Source organism: Pezoporus wallicus, unplaced genomic scaffold (assembly GCF_028554395.1).
Source record: "Pezoporus wallicus isolate ANWC-B61680 ecotype Strahan unplaced genomic scaffold, APGP_CSIRO_Pwel_v1 contig_4238, whole genome shotgun sequence".
NCBI lineage: Eukaryota > Metazoa > Chordata > Aves > Psittaciformes > Psittacidae > Pezoporus > Pezoporus wallicus.
In genome coordinates this window covers 1461039-1475682 of record NW_026637932.1, presented here as the reverse complement: position 1 = coordinate 1475682, position 14644 = coordinate 1461039, and the positions used below count along the sequence as shown (strand labels likewise).

General features: G+C 36.2%; 1 long non-coding RNA gene across 2 annotated transcripts in view; it reads left to right on the top strand.

Annotated features, from left to right (window-relative positions):
- The first annotated feature begins 1768 nt into the window (after positions 1-1768).
- LOC130598666 (uncharacterized) overlaps positions 1769-14644 on the top strand; it is a 30393-nt gene continuing 17517 nt past the window's right edge. For both annotated transcript variants that reach the window (XR_008972053.1, XR_008972054.1), the window contains exons 1-4: positions 1769-1914; positions 4544-4625; positions 6137-6319; positions 10936-11009. This is a non-coding gene — a long non-coding RNA (uncharacterized LOC130598666). The remainder of the gene's footprint in view (positions 1915-4543; positions 4626-6136; positions 6320-10935; positions 11010-14644) is intronic.

The following is a 14644-nucleotide window of genomic DNA, read 5'->3' as shown; positions in this document are numbered from 1 at the left end:
ATGAATGACAGCAAACAGTATAAAGATGTTACTCTGACTGATGTGTCTGAAAGGGACTACAGAAAGGGAGTCTCTATGTAATAGGAAATTTTTATCCAAATTGCTTAAAGAAAAATGTTGTTGCCTTAACCAGTGATTACACTGATTTTAAAAATTAATTCAAAATTACCTCTCACTTCATTGAACTAGCCACTGTTCAAAATCATTTTGCTGAATACTTTGTAAGATGGAACATTCTTTTGATTTACTTTTGTTGCCCTTTAACAGTCTGTACTATGAACTAACTTGGAAAGTGAAGCAACAGGTCAGAATTCTTTCTGTGGGGGATAAATGAATACAAACTGAGAGATTTTTCATATACTTTGATCCACATTAACTCTTTAATACCTTGCAGGTTCACAATTATGGTTAGAATATATTTTGTCATCTGTATGTGCACAGTTTTGACCATATTTCCTCATGCTGAACAGAACACAGAAAGGTACAGAACTAATTTGAAATGCCTATAAACCTCAAGTCCAAAGTTTGAAGTTCTGTCTAGCGCTCATGGAGTTTGGTCTGATTCTTTCACTATGTCTTGCCTATAAAACCAAAGGATTTGCTTTTGTCTTCATCCACTATAACAGTTAGTTACTCATGTCACTCAGTGTGAAACTATATCCTTTTACCTTAGCTTTATGTGTGTTACAAAATGCACTGGGAATGATAGTCATCATACAATTATTAGTTTAGATAAATAGCAGATCAAATACTCGGTTAAATTCTTCTTGATCCAAATGTATGTGAGGTGTATTTCAAAATCACCTAGATAATATATTGGAATTTTTTCAGATTTAGTAGAGCTTAGATGGTAGGAGCTTTTCCACTGTTTAGAACATTTATTTACATAACTGGAGAATGAACGATTTTTATTAGCTAAAATATTGGTTATTCATTTCATTTGATTTAATGTTTAAAAGATTTATTTATTTTTTTTTTTAGGACAGACAAAACAGTCAGTTACATTGCTAGAATTCTCTGATTTTTCTAGTAAATTCCATGATCACTCTAGTAAACTACCCCAAGCTTTTGCAATTTTACAAGGAATATGTTTTCTAGAAAATACTTTTTGAAGTGGTCATTGTGAACTCTTTGCAGACTTCAAGATGTTAAGGATTGTATTATTACAGTTGTTTTGCTTGAAGATAAAGGAACAGTTTGCAATACCAGAAAGATCTCCAGAGCTTCATGTGTGTCTCGAAAGATTTACAAGAAAATAACTCTCTGAGTGGAAACTCCAAGTTCTTTGACAATATGTAATGCTGCTGCTGATTCTCTTCTGAGTTTGGTGGTGTCCTTCATGTTTCACATAAGTGCTAAAGAGTAGATGAGGGATATTTTTCCATTATTTAGGTAAAAATCAGTGCTCACAAGGATTATTGTCTTATAACTAGATGATACTTTGCTAATGAGTAGACTTGTCCTTTTTTGTTGATCTTATTACGCAGGCATGCCTTAAATCAAAACTCTTCTGAGAGGTATTGTACATGCCAGTCCTTTCTGCATTATATCTTGCTCCCTTGTGGCCTATATACATAGGCTGCAAAAACACTGTAAAAGCTCAATGGAAAACCTTTCTGGCAGGTGGTAACTGGGAATACAGTTCTAGAGGCAGATGTCCATTCCTAATACCTTCAGGTACTGTGCCTTAAATATAGAGCAGTTAAGGATATAAAGTCTTTGGTTAGAAATATATTTGCCTTTGTTTTTTTTTCTATTTATGAGGTTTTGTATTGCTTGCCTGGAAAATTGCTATGACCCTATGTGTACTGAGAAAGTAAGTAATCACCTAGACAAGTGATAATTGTTATTCTTATCTGAAAAAAAGACGTGAAAGAATAGCAAAAGACTTGTCACCAAAAATACAGTCACCAGGTAATTTTTCAATATTGAAAATATGGTCTAATCCAACTCACAAAAGCTAAATTCCAATCCAATGAGGGGTGGTTAGATAGGCAGTTCTTCATAATGGAGGAGCAAACTGTTAAAAACAAAGGAATGACCTGCAAAATGATCCTGTAGGCATGAAACAATCATGTAAATGTTAAAAAAACTCAGAACCTTGATTATAAGGTAATAAAGATTAATTATTCAGCTACATAAAACTAAACTGGAATTCATCTTTGGATATGCAGAGCTACACAGTGATGCTTCATTAATATTTAAAATCACTGTGGACAATGTTCAGACCTTGATATCATCTCTTAAAATCGTGTCTCACCTATCTAGAGAGTCGTTGTTAACACAGTCCAGTGGATTTTCATGCCACTTAAGACGGCTTAATTTTTATTTCTTACTCTGATATACTTGCTGCACAGTGATACTACGTACTACATACCCATTTTCATAAAATAGCTATGAGAATATTTTAATTGAAGAAAATGACTGCAAGTTTAAAGATGATATGTGAATTTGATTATTAATAAGTTTGATCAATATAGTAATGAATTTAATAAATTATGTAATCTTTTAAGACAACAAAAAATAACCTTCTATTTTGTATAAAAACACAGGATTTCTGGATGATGTCCAGAAGCTCTCCACCTCTCACCTACCAGCACGAGGGAATGTGGCACATTACGGCATCATATGAACTGATTGTGATTGCCTGCATAGCTTTTTCCCCATCCATTTCAATCAGAAATCTGCTCCAGAGTATGAGCCAACCATCGTGTTTCTATGAGATTTGCAGCAGCTATATCTGACACCCATCGCTGTGCTTCTGTCGCTGAGCTCTGTGGTGCTTCTGACAAATCTGTTTCCCTCAGATTGGCTTCAGCCGCTCTGTTCGGTGTGCCTGCAGACTCTTTTCATTATAAGCAGTAGGGTTGTGGGGAGGAAGAGAATAAAGAAGAAACAAGTAGATTGATAAGAGTGATTTGAGTAGAGAGAGAAAATCTGCACAACAGAGCATTTTTAAGTTTATGTTATTGCAATTTGTGTTTCCTCTTTGGCAAGAGGGAAGCATTGAGTTTTAATAACAACACATGACAGGCTTAAGGGAAGGGATGATAGGGTTTTCTTGCCTTCTATTCAGCAGCTGTAAGCAGCTGTTTGTCCATACTGGCCAGTCAGTACCTAAGAAAAAGTTGGGTTGGAAGTAGAAGAATGTACCTGTAGCAAGTAATAAATGAAGCAGACCATGGAAGTAACTGAAGGTTTGAACATAACTCAGCCTATTTAAATAAGTTATACGTGTCAAGACCATCATCAAAACCTCCTAATGGTAAGAAAAACCCGAGTATGGTAATGTCTTAGAAAAAAAATCAACAACCGTTGAGTATATTCTTTTTGGACAAAGACATAGAAAAGGTAATTGTGAATTAAATCCAGCTGCACAGAGAAGGTAAATGAGAATCAACTCCAGCTGTGCCTGATTTCCATAAGTATCTGAGATTGCAGTTCAGGCTACAGGCCTAGATATAGCACAATTTACTGGATGCTTCTTACTGCCCTTGAGAAAAAAAAACCAAATCAAAACAAAAGCTTCATTTATGCTGATATCGCTTCAACAATATGTTATTGGCATGCTTACACAGTGTGACAGAGCTAAGCTAATCACATGCAAAATATTAAGATAGATGCTGAACAAATGTGTTTGCTTCCCAAAACGTAATGACTGCATGATGTTTTAAGTGGGACTGATTGTGTTGCTTTACATTTTCCACTGGAGTGCTGTGTTCTGTTGTCATATCCATGCCAAACTATAACCCTTTCATTGATTAACACAAGCACAGTCATAGGATACATAGTCCAACCAAGTAATATTATATCATTTCCATCATAAGGGTGTGTATATATACATAGATCAGCACAGTAATAATCATTCCATCAGTGTCTTTATATATCGGCAATTTTAACTTATAATTGTCTTCTTAGTATATTGTCATTTCCACATCCCCTCCTACTCATTAATGGTATTTATGTATTCAATTAATGCATTTCTTTCAAGTAAAAGGTTATTTTATGACTAAAGCTGCAAGGAGAAAGAAAAAAAAAGAACAATCTATGAGTGGAATAAAATTAGACCTTTTGTGAGTAAAGGGCCTTGGAATGCCAGAGGATCCCAAATGCCTATTGTCTGGGGAAGAAAATGATTTATAATATATGCTAGATGAATTCAGTGTTTGAAAATTAGCAAGGCGATGAGGTTGATTGTTCCAGGACTGCTTTTATTAAGAAATCTGGCATTGTGCTATACATAAAGTCCATGTTTAAATGCTACCTATTTGTCATATAACTGGCATAGTCCCACAGTGCCAGAGTGTTTTGATGAAATAGTGGCAGCTGAGGACTGACAGATAGTTGTCATCTAGATCAACTGTTCCACCACAGAGTTTTATTTAATTAACCAGATATGGAAGAGATATTTTTTGCTATTGGAATTAGGTGAATAAAATAGTATAAAACCCAGTAACTTTTTACATTACTTCTGTTTAAAAAAGAAAAAAACAAACAACAACAACAAAAATCCAAACCACCTGTTTCTATCATTACTTTCTAGTAAGAAAAAAAGTTACAGTCACATCAGCTGCTGAGTTGAAACCTTTTGTTGCATGAGGAGGACTAAATCTATGTTCTAATAGGTAAGTTAAGTATAAACCATAACCATCCAAAAGTGGTTTTGCTCAGAAACTAACTTTTAGGTGTCTAATCTCTGGACATGCAATCTCTCCTACATTTCCTGACTAGAATTATGTCCTAAGAAATGTTATCTAAATACCTGTGTGGTAAGTAGAGGCATACGAGGCTATGTGGCAAGATGTTTCAAGAAATCTGCTTTCCTCCTCTGTTTAAGGCTAAGTTGCCCTGGACTTTTACAGTCAATCTCTGTCTGCTTGGGATATGCAGTCCCAAGGCTCCCCAAGTTATACACCTAGAACTGTTCTTTGAAATAAAGAACATTAGCGGTTTTCTTTTCAAATGTACCCTGTGGAGAAGAAACCTCATAGCTAAGTGTGAGGTTTTTTGCTGTGAGATATACATGTAAAACCTCTCAGGATGAAGAAGGAATTTAACACATTTCCTATTTGCGGTGAGTGCTCTCCCTGTTAAGCTATTACACCATTCTTTTCTTGCAGTCATTATGAAAGGATATTTAGCTGTACTTTCATTGAGAGTAAATTCTGCTTGTACATTATGTATATTTTCCACCACCACCCCGCCCCCCCTGGATTGCACCCTTCAGGATTTAAGGAATCCTCTGCATAATTTTTGGATTCCTTTCAAGCTTAAGACAAACTAAATGAACTGCTAAAACTGGAATAGTTTTGAACATGCTCTGAAACAGACTCTTAGATCCTAGAGGAATTAGGCTAAGTCAAACAAAGAAATACCTCTGTGGTTAGATAGTAGGAAGGCTGGAGCTTTTTCAATCACAGTTATAGACTTTTCCTCAACTGCAGTTGAATTCAGGAGAGAAGGGTTGTTAAGAAAATCTCTAACCGTTAGCGTTTTGCACAGCAACACCCAAAAACTTGAGAGACATAATGTGCAACTTGGTAGAGAGACAGAACGCTTGACTGTGAAGACACTGGTGTTAAAAAAGATGGATCAAAAACCTGAAACATATTTATCCAGGAAGGAAATAAAAAACAGTTTGCGTTTTTTCTCTTGGAGGATATCTCTTCCTCCTCTCTACTCCTGTAAAATAACCAATTTTAGCTGTTTCTGTTCTATTTATCTCAAATGTATTAAAGGAGGAAATGCAGAATACATCTTCTTTTGTCAAGGAAATTACAGATAGCAGTTTCAGTCTTGGAGTAATCTTAAAATTGTCCATGGCCAAATTCAACAATACAACCCAGTGCAGCCAAGTACTTCAGTATGCACGTAATTTTATTCACTTACTTAAATCCCTTTGACTTCAAGAGGATTTGAGCAGTGCTTAAGTGCTTTGCTACAAGAGTGCCTTAAATTGGTAGATGGCAAATTTCAGACAGAAAAAGGAAAACCACAGTTTTTTCAGTCCCTGCTGGTAGGTGCCTGAAAAATTGGTTTGATTTTTTCAGATGATCCTATAATTCCTACTGCCTCCAATTTTTTTTTGTTCTTTTGGTGCTTTTTTTTAGAACTATTTTGTTCCGGTTTTTTTTAGGATCCTCAGTTATACACCACTCCCTGCCTCATTCCAAAACTAAAAGAAGAGATGTTCTGGTCTGGTTTCGACAAGTAATGTTCCAGCAATTGCACACAGTGGAGATTTTTTCAAGGCACATCAGGTATATCCTGTATCAAAATGGATGGACCATGCAAGAACACACTTCCAACACTTAACAAGGTAAATAGGAACAATTTCTAATGGGTTATTTTCAAAAGCAGTTAGGTGCTAACCCTAGTGAAAGTAAGTTATAACTTTGAAAATGTCACCTTTTACATTTTGTTTATTTAGTTTACATAGATACTGTCTTCTAAATGTGATAACTGATCTTGAATATGATCAAATTGTCATTCCACTTTACTGGCAAAAAGATCACAAAGTGTTAAGATGATTAATGTAACTGTCAGGTGATATATTCATAAATTTAGCTGACCTAATTCATATACAAAGAGATAATATGTATCAGAGTTTATGTGCCTCACTCACATTGCAAAAACACAGCTTGTGACTTGAGTAAATGCACGCTGAATTACAAATACGAAGGGAAAACAGAAAAAAGGCTTGCTGTGTTTTTATGCTTTTATTTCAAATAAATCTTTAGACACACATCTTTTTACCATATAAAACATAATCCTCACTCTGATTTGAAATGACGGACTGCACAAAAGTTACTAATTAAAAAGCTAATAATTAAAACCAGTTTCTACAAAAGAGAGGGAGAGGTGATATTACAGTGTCCTGTGAGGAAACCTAAGCTTTGTGCTGTTACTCTTTTCCCCACTGAACAGAACAAACTTTTAGCACAAAACCTGGATCTGTTGCTCAGATAAGAAATGGAATGTATGTGGCAGGCATTTAATGAAGGTTCACTGCTGGTCAGACTCTGCCTTTTAGAACCTGTCCTCAGTGTTCTGGCAGAACAACATTCTCTTCAAAAGAAGCACTCTCATGTGCATTAACCAAGTGGAGAACTCACTAGCTGTAGCAGGGAAATAAACTGCATTTCATGTGGGCTTTTTTTTTCCGGAATATTTTTTCAACTAAGTTAGGAGAATAAACAGAAAAAACTCTTAAGGTACAGGCTCCCATGGCATACCTGCACTCAGTCTTACCTTAAACACTATGTTTATGAGGGCCTGTGCTACATCCCAAGCTACGTATTCTCAATCCTCTTTTGGAAGGTCTAACATGTAAATATGACACATAAGATGAGAATTGTTCTGAATGTCACCATTTTTGTTTCTCCTCTTTTCTTTCAAATACTGCTGACTTACTTACCCAGTCATTGCAGCTACTCAATGAGCAGCTGAATTGAATAACTCTGAGTGTATGTTTCAGACAATTTTGGTTAAGTAGCCTGCTATGTGGATGTATAAAGTCTTTAAAGACTCTATCCAGAGAACACTTTGGAAACACTTTTTTCTTTTTTTTTTTTTGGTTCTTCTTTGAAGGTTATTGATAGTGTGGAACAGTCTTAAGCACTTGCTTGAGTCCTGTGCTAGAGCTTTTTGTTTTCACTAGAAACTGGTGGAGATCAGCACTTTTTTGACACTCCTTGTACCAAGTGCTTATAAAGTGTTTATATCTATAATTGTGTCAAATTATGTTGATTAAGCGCTGAAAGACACGAGTAAGTTGAAGTGCTCAAAAAGTGCATTACTCTGAGTGTCACCCAGGGACTCTTCACATCAGACACTTGGGGGACAATTTTTTTCCTTCCAAGCACCTTTAGAGCACTATGGTTTAAAGTGTCTTTCTAGCATTAATTAAATTAAAAAAGCAAGTGCCAGTTAAGCGCACATGATTTACTCTGATCTTCTGAAATGCAAACGTACTTTAGGCTAAAATGGCCTTCCCTCTTTACAATTCACCAGTTTCCTTCTCAGTTGTACCCCACACCTTTTCTGACGGAGTATTCAACCACTAAAAACAGCCATGGGAAAGGCTTGGAGTTAGTTCCGTTATGAGTCATCAGACAGAAAATAGAAGTGTTCAAAGAATCAAATACACATATTAATGTATCTAATAGCCTTATGAAGAAAAGTCGTATTAGCTTAAGGGAAATGCTGTGTAGAACTGGACCATTCTGAATTTGTTCTTCTTAGGCCTGCCCCCCCCCCCCCCCCCCCCGGGTTACACACTGAAATTTATGCTGCAGGTTTCTAAAGTAACTGCAGCAGACAAGAGTTACAGTTTCCTACCAGTGAACTTTGATCATATGTTGGTCATTAGCCATATGCTAGAGTCATGTACATGACAAAGACAAAATGGTTTGGCCATGATGGTCTAGTAAAATGGAAGCTTATGCCCCACATTAGATTATTGATCTCTACTGCTATTGCAAAATGGAAGAGCTTCGTATGGCATTGTAGGTATTTAGTGTGAGGACAGAACAAGAAAAATACAGTTTCTAAAGGAGAACAGTTGGAACATAGAGACAGCAGCACAAGGACACCAAAACTTGGTACGTTTCCCTGAAGAGGAAATAAAGAAAAAAAAAAAAAATTCTGAAGTCTGATAAAAAACCAACCAGTCACTTTTAAGAATGTTATTACTGAATATCCTACTTCAAGGGCTATTCTGTTTCATGGTAGAATATTCTTCTTTTAGGTGTGAGGATAACAAGCCTTACATTACCTAATTCTGACCAGACTCTATTAAAATTATTTTTTCACTTTTCTGAGAGACTGTATTTAATCCCTATGTCAATGTGCTGAGAAAGATAGTAAAGATATACCTGAACTTTAAACATCTTTAATCTTTCTCTTTAGCTTTCATTCTTGTTGCACAGCCTCAGCAATCAGATTTCAACACTCCATTCCTCAGAAAAACTCACAGATTTAGAAACCATAGTGAGATAAGATTCTCCTTTGACCAACAGACACATTCCGTTACACCTTTGAAAGGTCTTATAAATAGCAATGTCTAGTGAACTTTTCTAAATAGATAGAATTTTATTTGGCAATGACTAGAAAGTAGCAGACAGGTGGCAGAAGTCCACAGGAGTGTAGAGCTGAGTTGTATACTGCACCTAAGGAGACATCCCAGTCAGTCCTCACTGGAAGCATTATCTGAAAAGTCCTTTTTAGCCTAGAGTTTGTAAACTGAATTGTTCTTAACTTCATTCCCTGGGGAAAGATATCCATTTCACAAATGTCACTCTCAATGTAGCAGCAGTGAAGAAGCCAAGAGCTGGGTAAACACTGAGTATGTTTTGCCAGTTCAAGGTAAAATACATTGTCGGGGTATCTGAAGCCTTTCTCAACAATTGCTTATACTGTGTATGTATTGGAGCGACTTTCACTGCTGTATAAAGCAGAGGCTTTATGCTCTGCAGATCCCATTCCAGTTCTTACCTGCAGGTTGATCCAGTTATTGGTGAAGTCAATTACCAAGGGACTGATTTAGAGTGAGCTGAATGAAGTCTCCAGAGTATCAATTAAACGTAGAAAAGAAAATTTGAATCGTGATTAGTTTGAACTGTTATTGTCTTCTGTTTGGAAGGAAAGGAATCAGTGCTCTGATTGTCTTCTGTAAGGTTACCTATTATACATCGTATCCCTCTTTTCTGTCCTTCTAGCTACTTGATTGCCTATTTATTTGCAATAGTCTTCAGAGGTAATGAACAGATTAAATTTAGATAGAGAGCTCAGATTCACTGTTGGCACAGCTCTGCTGAAATAAGTGGAATTAGCTAGGAGAGTCAAAATACTTTGTGTTCAGCAACCATAAGCTATCTGGCCTGTTGATGACTTCTAAAATCCCGCCAGCGTATGATAGTGTGTGGTTGTACAGCCTAATTTTAAAGGTCTGAAAACCATTGAAATATAGAATGCATTACATTACCTAGATGAAGTAATTGTCAGAATGAGTAAAATTAAGCATTTGGAGGAGGGACCAGTGAGAAAATAATTTTTGCATTTGGGTAATATTTCACTTGGTTAGGTACTTTTTTTTTTTTTTTTTCAGTCCTTGGAAAGAAATCTGGTTTAGTTTGGATCCAGGTCTTTTTAATATAAGGTACATACCATCCACCAAATGTTGTGAGTAGTGAAGATAAATGGTATTGGTTACTGTTACATAAATGAATTTGTAATCACAGCATCAGCCAACAGATAGCTTCCAGCATTGTTACTGTTGTACATGCTACCAGCATTCAGTATTTCTGAGGTACAACAGGTCGTGAAAAATCTCAAATTAACTGACAGACCTTAGGACATCTGCTGCTTGTCTAACTAGGAAGAGAAAGACTGATGAGCGTACAAAATCAGAGGATCATTAAAGTCCAGTTTTAAAGCCACAGCCATATAAAGAGTAGGACAGAATGGGGCACAAACACAATGAAGTTAAAAAGAGAAGCTTATAAGACACAGGAAAAAAAAAAGAAAGTCCTTGGAGCAAGAAGAATGAACATTTAACTGCAAATACATGCTTTAATAACCTGGCAGGGCATACCACTTTGTACTGGTGGCCATGAGGGTTTTTAGGATATGGCTGTACAAAGCTGTGGTGTACCAGAAGTGCCATGAAGCTTTTAGACCTTCAACTCATGAAAGCATAAAAGGTGAGTCTCTACTTTTTACTTTCCAGTATCCCATTTGCATGAGGGAATGAAAATGTAGCCTTCAATAAAAATGCCTTATTTGATGAGTATCTTATGCTACAGAATTTTTTTAATAAAATGTTCATGTATGACATACTTGGCAATTATTTTCCATTGCTCTAAACTTGTATATATTTTCCTTATGCAGTCAGTACATAACTCCAATGATGTGTTTTTCCCTTTACACTTACAGTAAGTTAGTTTTCATAAGGATGAGAAAGTGCCTCCTGAGACAACACATTGCTGAGAAGAATTAGAACACCAAAGGTAATAGATCTCTTAATTTAAGATAGAGCCACTTGCCATTTCTGTTCCTTTAAAAAGCAGTCAAATCTAATTATAGAGATTTATCTTGGATTAAGGAAGAAAAATACGAAAGTAAGCACTGCTGCTTCTACTCTAGCTCTAGGGTTAAGGCTTTTCTAAATGGGAATTATGCTTAGTGAGGACAGTAAAGTGCCATCAAATTCTGAATTAACTGTTCATATGATGGGAACTTTGTTGTTCTGAAGGTATTTTCCTTTTCACTGGCAATTACCGCTGTTGGGGAAGAAAGAAAAACAGTGAGGGGGAGATGCTTTTTGAAAGGAGGAAAGCACTTCTAATAGTTCTTGTAAAGTTGTATTCAATTTAATCCACAGAATATCAAAATTTGAATGAAAGAAAACACTTGTGATCCATCTTAACTAGAATATTTTTAGAGTCCAACGCAGAAAGCAAATGTTTCAATAAAAACTACAGACACTCTGGTTGAAAAATATTAACATGCAAAGAATCACTTTCAGTGCAGTTTCAAAGACAACTGTTGCATTTCCTCATCTTCCCCTTTTGCTCATGACCCTGGAATGTTTTTTATTTTATCATATCTTCATTTTTTTCTGATAGTGTTTGTTCTCCAAATGGAAATTCTTTAGTCCTCATCAAGATATCTGGTATCCTTCCCTGAGATATCATCTATCATGGACTGTTTATCACTTTCTTTATCTGGGGCACACATGTGCTGGCCTGTATTTGGAGACCTCATTCTTTTCTGAGCTATCAAAAAATCTGGGGAGGAACAGGACAACAAAAACCAAGCCACCTCCTAGAAACAAGGTTTCACCCTCTTGTTGTAGGAAATGTGATCTGACTTTATTTAGTAAAGTAAAAGATCAGCCTTATGCCAAACTTTCTGGTATTTCATTGTTACCCATATAAGGAGAGTTGTAGAAATTATGTTCTACCTCTCTCAAAAATCTTGGTATTGATATTGCACAGCCTTCAATATTTAGCCCTCAGTCTGGTTCCAAGGCAGAACTAAGGAATCAGAGTATGTTTTTAGTGCATTTTATTATGGGTATCTGTGATCTAACCCTTAAAACTGCAAGCATCTCTTAAAGCATATATTCATAAAATATAAAGCCAGAGAAGACTTTTAATGTCTTCTGTTAAATGTAAAAAAACCCCATATATATTCCTAAAATGTTTTGAGTATTTTCGGTAAGCAGCTTAGGTAGAAGACTGACACATGGACAATATAATAATTTGGAATTAAAATAAATATCAAGAACTGAACAATATCTATTTTATTTTTCATGTTTTAGTAAATCATTGTTCTCAAACTAATACACTATTGAATGATTAGAAGTTGTATTCTTTCAACTTCATTATACTTTTTTACCGATCACATTATTCTTGAGTTTCTTAATACAAATATGCCTGGAGTTACGTTTTCTGAAGAAAATATCCACAAAATGAGAAGTCACCAAGAAGGAACTCCTGAATGATATCTACATGTACAAAATGAAATGACAAATACATATGAAAGGTGAGTGTAAATTTGTAAGAAGTATATCCAAAACATTCAAAATGCAACCTAAATCAACTTCAAAGAAAAATGTGGGTAAGTTTAACTGCAGTGGTTATTTGAGGTAGTTGGCTGAGTATAGATGACAGATGAAAATCTGTTCATATATTGATCAGCTGCAAGAAGAGAAAGAACAAACAAAACAAATAACAAACTCTGCGGCAGTGCAAAGACCCATTTGAATTTTACCCATTTGGTATGTTACTTTTCTGAGTAATGAATGGAAACATATGCTCAACACCAACTTGCCCAGGCATGGCCCAGAGGATGCACTAAGGACATAAACAAGAGTTCAGAGTCTTTGACTAATTACAGAAATGTATCTTCAGGAGATTGGACTCTACTATTCCATTAAGCCTCTTCCAAAGAACAAGGGCAGGGATGAAAAGAGAGACTTTGCAGCATGGTGAGAAGTAGTGAGAAGTTTGCAGAAGATTTCAGAATCTAAATGAGCTGTCCTGAGATCTCTGTTTCTCCAGCACCAACAGATTGGATGAACACATGGCCTTATTTTGCAACTGCAGCAGGGACTGCACCTCTGTGGACACCCCAGGAGACACCTACATAGCAGCATGAAAATCCCGCACAGAGATGACACTTCTAAAGACATCACCCAGCAGGAGAGAGCTGAGCAGGCAGTACAGGTGACAAGGAAGTGCAGTAGTGCTTTCTCCTGCAGACTGGAGAGGAGCCTGTCCCAGTGAGTATGGAACACTACCCACAATCAGGTGTTCTAGGCCCTGTTTGGAGATGTATTTTACTTTTTAACCTTCACACTCTGCTTTTTAACTTTCACACTCTTTCCCAGACTAGTGCTATATTGCAGTTTCATGCTGTACTCCAGTTCCATTTAATGAAACTATTTGTTTCATACCAAAACTTTTGGTTGCAATTGGGAATGTATTGTCCAGTGAGTGATCCTGAGAAAAATGTTTCTCCTGCTTTTGGAGGAATGGGAATATTGAGCTGGTTTTAATTCAAGTTTTTAAGAACTCTTGAGTTCTGAACTTGGCCCTTGCTACTATTGAAAACTCCTGACAGAGCACTCAAAATACTGTGTACGCTAGGAAAAAAATATCTCCAGTAAATAAAGTGGTAGTAACTCAATATTATAGTCATCAGTAATCTAATTAGAAATCATTAGAAATCTAAAAGAGTAATTCTTTCAGCAAACCTGAAGAAGGCTTCCAGAGTTAATGAATGATTCAATCCATAACTGGCCCGAAAGAAGAGTATTAAATACATTTGTTTAAGATGAGTACCAAGCTTTAGCCAGGAGGAAAATCTCATAGATATTCTGCATATGAGTGTCACTGAAACAAGTCTGCCTGGAGTATGAAGCTTCTGGTAGCACTGTGACCCCTCTTGTCATTAATGCTACTTTTACACAGGGCTAAGCATTTCTGAATTTACTTTTTTTTTTCCCCCAGAATATTTCCCTCACAGCATAATCAACTGTTTCAAGTTTCAGATTTGAAATTAACACACTTGATCAGACACAGGATTATTTATTGCTTCTTACAAAGTATAAATGAGAAACTTTCACAGTTCCAGTGCAAAAATGAAAACAAAACCTGGCCAGATCTGCAGACTTATCCAGATATTAAAATGAGACTTCAGTAGTGGTATATTTTCTGCTGGAACTCTTACAGACTTCTTTAAAAGAGCTCAAATTTTCTCTGCAGTGCAACAACCCAAGGCTCTGTAGCAAGCGTCCAATATTCTGTTATTCATCTGTAACAATGCCAAGAGTAAAAGGGGAGGAACTGTTATTTAAAAGTCTGTAGAGACAGTACTTGGTTATTTTCTTTAACTCAGCGATGAATCTCCTTTTAATATATGTGGAGAACAAAGCAGTTCAGACCATTACACGTTCTAAACAGAATGTAGGAAGAGAGACAATTCCTCACGCACTTGAATGAGGTGCTTGTAGGCAATACTTGTCTAGCACACACCTCTTCAATTTTCAATCCCTGCATTGTAAACGGCTCAAAATATCTACCACACTGAAGAACCATTTCCTCATCAGTGAGGAGATGACAGGTTATTAACTTTA